This window comes from Megascapheus bottae, chromosome 8, assembly GCF_031878675.1.
Source record: "Megascapheus bottae isolate mThoBot1 chromosome 8, mThoBot2.hap1, whole genome shotgun sequence".
Classification (NCBI taxonomy): Eukaryota; Metazoa; Chordata; class Mammalia; order Rodentia; family Geomyidae; genus Megascapheus; species Megascapheus bottae.
In genome coordinates, this window is record NC_143516.1 from 68,882,122 (window position 1) to 68,888,121 (window position 6,000).

Genomic DNA, 6,000 nt, shown 5'->3' on the forward strand with positions numbered 1-6,000 from the left:
CCTCGTGGATTTATGCCTAAATGGGGGGCTGGTGAAAAAGGGACACAGTTGGAGCAAGTCTTAACTATTTGCCGCGTGGCTTCTCTAGATAATTTAAACTGTCGGCGCAAGGCTCGACTGTTTTGATGATGGATGGCATGTGACTGCTTAGCAAGTTCAACCTGAGTTAAGTAAACTCTGGTGGCGGAGTCAGTAACTGCATTGCCCTCACTTAAAGGGCCAGGAAGATTAGTGTGAGCTCGAACAAAGCCAAAAAAACAGGGGTGGTTGCGAGAACAAAGCAAAGTTTGTATTTGGCGAAATTGGGTCTGAATATTGGAGTTAGTAGTTCCAATAAAGGGAACAGTTTCTATGACTTGAAGAGCACGAATTACATATTGACTGTCTGAGTATAAGTTAAAGGGCTCGTCTTGTAACAGGACGAGTGCTTGTAAAACAGCCTCTAATTCCACCTCTTGGGCGGAGGAAAAACCTGTAACCCAAGATTGAGTTTTCCCATTAATGGTCAGAGCAGCCGTTCCATTTGAGGATCCATCTGTAAACACCAAAGCGGCAGAAGATAAAGGCGAGGCCTGTACTATGGAAGGAAATAGAAACGTATGACACGCAGCAAATTGGAGAAGTTTGTTAGACGGGTAGTGATGCAAAATTTTTCCCGTATAATTGGCCCAAGCAATGGCCCAAGAATCGCAATGGGCGAATAGCCAATCTTGTTGTTGTAAATTATATGGGACACAGATAAAATGAGGTTCCTGACCTAAATATTTACGGGAATCCACTCGGCACATGTGTATCAGATTAGCTACCAATTCGTAGTAGGGGGTCAGCACTTTGCCGGGTGTTGATGGTAGATAAAGCCATAAAAGTGGGCCATCCTGCCACAATACAGCAGTTGGGGAGTGAGAAGTAGCTAAAATATAAACTCCCCATGGTTTAGAATAGTCACAATAGGTCACTTGTTGCTGGGAAATTGCCTTTTCTACAATTTGGATGGCCCTCCTGGCGTCAGGATTTAATTCATGCAAGGATGTAGGGTTGGTATCTCCTTTTAAGAGATCAAAAAGGGGTTTTAACTCTCCTGTGGAGAGCTTTAGATAAGGCCGAAGCCAATTTATATCTCCTAAGAATTGCTGAAAATCATGAAGAGTTCTTAAGTGGGAAGTTTTTAATTGTATTTTTTGGCTTTTAAAATAGTGTGGGCCTAATATATGGCCTAGATATGTAAAAGGGGGGTGTTCCTGAACCTTTTCAGCTGCTATTATAAGGCCAAAGAGGCTCAGATCTTGCTTTAGTTGTCCAAAGGCTTGTCGTACGACGATAGGGTCAGAACAAGCCAACAAGATGTCATCCATATAATGAACAATATAAACAGAAGAAAATTTTTCACGAGTGGAAGAAATGGCTCTAGCTACAAAACTTTGACATAAAGTTGGGCTATTTGCCATGCCCTGTGGGAGCACAAGCCAGTGATATCGCTTCATGGGTTCTTTAAAATTAACAGAGGGGACACTGAAGGCAAAGCGCTTACAGTCTTGAGGCGCCAGGGGTATAGTATAGAAACAATCCTTCAAATCTATAATAATCTTATAAGTATCCTTTGGGATTGCCATGGGTGAAGGCAAGCCAGGCTGTAGGGCCCCCATCAGTTCCATTGTGGCATTTATTTTTCTCAAATCCTGTAACAGCCTCCATTTACCTGACTTTTTCTTTATAACAAAAATTGGAGAATTCCATGGAGAGTTAGAAGGGGCCACATGCCCCAAGTCCAGCTGTTCCTGTACTAGCTGCTGTACTGCAATGATCTTTTCTAGTGAAAGAGGCCACTGTTCAACCCATACCGGTTGTTCAGAGAGCCAATTTATGGGATCAGCATGAGGGGGAGGGCAAACGACAGCTCCCGTCAAGGGATACCCCAATCCTTGTCTCGTAGGGTGAGACTGGGGTTGGAGTGGCTCTAGCTCCCCCTGTGCTGCTCGGCCTAGCCCCCTAAAGGGGAGGAGGCCTTGATCAAGTAACTGCTTAGTGACCGCAGCACTAGGACTAAACATATACACTCCCATTTTTTCCATGATATCACGACCCCATAAATTAATTGGCAGATGATCCAAGACAAATGGCTGAAAATGACCAGAGTGCCCTTCCTCATCTCTCCAAACAAGGATCGCACTGCTCTGCTGTGGGTCAGTTGCTTGCCCAACCCCCTGTAGGGAAGTCATAGAGGTTGTCAGGGGCCATTGGGCTGGCCAATGTTTTTTAGATATCACAGACACATCTGCTCCAGTGTCTAATATTCCTTTAAAGGGCTTTTCTTGTATAAATATAGTCATCTCAGGCCTCTCTTGTTTTATGCTTTGTACCCAATAGATATCAGAAGATCTAAATCCTCTCTGTCCACATGGGGAATTAGCAGTCTCCCCGGGAGGTAAAGGCACAAGTATTAATTGTGCTAATTTTTGACCGGCTGGGATCGATACCACGTGTTTCGGGGCAGAGGCCATAACTTTGATTTCTCCAGTAAAATCCTGGTCAATTTTGCCAGGTGTAATCTGTATCCCTTTAAGGGCTGAGCTACTTCGCCCTAACAGCAATCCAGCCACTCCCGGGGGAAGGGGGCCGAAGACCCCCGTGGGGAGAGCTTGTGTCCCCATCTCTGGGGTCAATACTGAGCAGGTGGAGGAACAGAGGTCCAATCCTGCACTTCCTGGGGTGGCACGGAGGAGGCCGGAGACTGATCTTGGGGGGTTGTTAGAAGATGCACTTGTGGCCGAGAAGAGGGAGGGACTGCCCCATGGTTTTGCGGGGCCAGGGGCTGGCCCCTCCTCCAGTTTCCCGAAAGCAGGCGGCCATTGCGATCTGTTCTTGACCTGCAATCTTTAGCCCAGTGCTTCCCTTTACCACAGCGTGGACATGTGCCAGGTGATTTTTCTCTCTTTTGCCTGGCCTGGCGTGGGCATTGCGTCATCCAATGTCCTATTTGTCCACAAGAGAAGCAACGCCCTGGGGGTCTAGCATCCCGAGAATGCCGCTGACCTCTATATTTTAGAGACTCACTAACAGTCTTTCCTTGAGGAGCGGCGGCTAAAGTAAGGCCTTGTACATGGGAGGGTCCAATATCAGCACACAGTGAAATAAAGTCCGTGATTCCTCCCTTATTCCTATGGGGTCTGATAGCTGCCTGACAGGCGGCGTTGGCATTTTCATAGGCTATGTGTCTAACTATAATCTCCCTTGCATTCTCATCTTGTACTAGGCGGTCTGCAGTCTCCATTAATCGAGACAAAAATTCTGGATAAGGCTCATTTGGTCCCTGTTTAACTTCTACTAGATTTTTTGTACGATTGGAATTGCGTAACTTTTTCCAAGCCTCTCTCGCCGCAGCATTTATTTGTAAATAGGCCTCCTTTGCATAACCCAATTGATCTTTGGTGTTTTTATAGGTTCCCTCTCCTAACAACTGATCAACAGTGTAAGGCAGGTTCTTAGACCTATTTGTTTCAATTTTAGCCCGACACTGTGCAGTGAACTCTGTCTCCCATAATAAGTACTCTCCCGCACTAAGGCATGCTCTGGCAAGCCGCTTCCAGTCATTTGGGCATGCAATACCAGCACATGCGGCCTCCAATATTACTTGAGTAAAAGGGGCAGTTGGCCCATATTGGGAGCAGGCATTTTTTAAATCCTGTAATAGTTTAACAGGAACAGGTTGATGGTATACTTGTTCATCATGATCAACTAAACTAGGGAAGCATCGAGGCCCTGAAATACCTTCCCTCTCTCTAGCAGCCTGAGTCAGGTTTAATTGCGATGCACTGTGCCTGGTTGTAGTGCCTGTTAAAAGGGGCTTGTTGCTAGGGCCTTTAGGCTTGCCTAAAGGTTGAGAAAGGGATTGAGGCCGTAAGGCTGCAGCCGGAGGCGGTGGGTGTGAGGGGTAAGGTTTAGAATCAGACACCATAGTGGCCTGAGGGTCATATTTCTTTCCTACTTCTGGGGGGGCTCTCTGCTCTGTCCCCATTTTCGATAGAAAATGTAGGATTTCTTCTAACTTCTTCTCCATCGTAGCCATTCGGCCCTCCATTGACTCATCATAACTTTCCTCCTTGATATTCAAACCTGAATTCTGATACTCAATATCTACTGGTTGTTGTTCCCTTTTCAAGATCTCACTTAGACTCTCTTGGGCTGCGGCATATGGCTCAGCCTCAGGTTCTTCAGAAGGGTCCTTTAACTCATAAAGTTCCCTTAATTCAAGATTAAGTTCAGCATTTTCATGTAGAGGATCTATGTATTCACTTACTAAACTCCATACAGTAGCAGCCTCTATTGGGGTCTTCTCGGGGCCATATACATCATAATAATCTAGAATTCTTTTTCCTATCCGCTGCCAGGCTTTTTGGAATTCCTCCTCTATAGACCTCGGGCATGCCTCCTTAAGAAACTGTAGGAAGCTCTGAAGCACCCCCTCTTCCACCCACGTTCCGTGGGCTTCAAATAGGCCTGTTAAGATCGGTAGAAATAACCCATGGCTATTAGCTTGACCCATAATTTTTACTCCTGACTATACTCTCTTAATAGTCCTACGATGTGTTACTCACCACAGGGAGGGGTCCTTCACCTTCGTCCCAGATTTTCAGGGTCCCTGTTCGGGCGCCAGATGCCGGGGCCAACCGGCAGCAAACCAGGGTTCGCAGATTGGGGTTCCTGAAATAGGGGACAAGGACTAGGAAGAAAAAGAAGAGAGACAGACACACCGGGTCTGGGATGTCCGCAGTCCAGGCAAAGACTGCCTAGACTGCCGCGTTTATTTTCCCCTCCCCCTTCTTCCCTCCTCCTCTCCCAGGGAACCTCCAGGTGTTACATTCATATGGTAATTCTCAGGTCATTTACATAGAATAGGGCCAGAAAGCAATAAGACAATATAGCCATCGTCTGATGCAAGTCAAGGTACAGTTTGATTCCACTCTGGCTCCCAACACCCGCCCCCCACCTCTCCCCATAGGGCTTAAACTCTGGGCCTGAACGCTGTACCTGAGCTCTTCAGCTCAAGGCTACCACCCTGCCCCTTGAGCCACAGTGCCACTTCTGGTTTTCTGGTGGTTAATTGGAGATAAAAGTCTCACAGACTTTATTGCCTGGGCTTGCTTTGAACTGTGATCCTCAGATCTCAGCCTCCTGAGTAGCTAGGATTACAGACATGAGTCACCGCACCCGGCGTACATCTCTCTTTCTTAAAAAACATAAACTCTAGATGTTCCTGAGAGATAACCACGTGAGTTCTGTCTCGTGTCTTTCATGTGCCAGCTTCACTGAGCTGCTGGCTTTAGTCAGCAAGGTGCTCAGCCTCTTGAGTAGCTGGATTACAGGCCTTATCCACAAATACTGGTTTTTATTTTTTCTTTTCTTGAGAGATGTAGCTAGTACCAAGCTTCTCTGTTATTTTAATACAAGTTAATGTAAAGAGTCTCTGTACCTGGCTGACCAGGAGACTTGAACATAGATGGTAGAGTGACATTTTTACCAGGTGTCACCCTGTGTGGGGCACACTGATTTCGGGGGACAAGCACTTGCCATCATACTTTTACCTCTTTCAGGCCACTGGGTGATCACTATTTCAGCCCGACAGATACCTGTGGCATTGTTGTGCCCAGAGGAGGGGTCCCCCAAAGAAAACCACTGAGATCCAGGCGTCTGAAATGCAACCGCAAGGGTTATTGCGGGATACAAGCCAGGCAGGTAACTCATCCACAGGTTTTGGGCGCAGCGAGGCTGGGAGGAGTTGCTAGTCAGGTTTTACACAGTCTATTTAAAGGCAAAAATCACAGTTGCTAGGCGAGTTGGGGGGGGGGGGAATTCTACAGTTGCGAAAACCACAAACAGTTGTTAATTATGGTCCAGATAAGGTGACTTATTAACTGTTCTTTCCTATTTATGTAGCCTCTCGGTCCTTGGAAGCTTCTCTTCGAACCTGTTATGCATGAGTCAAGCTGAGTTTCTATTCCACTT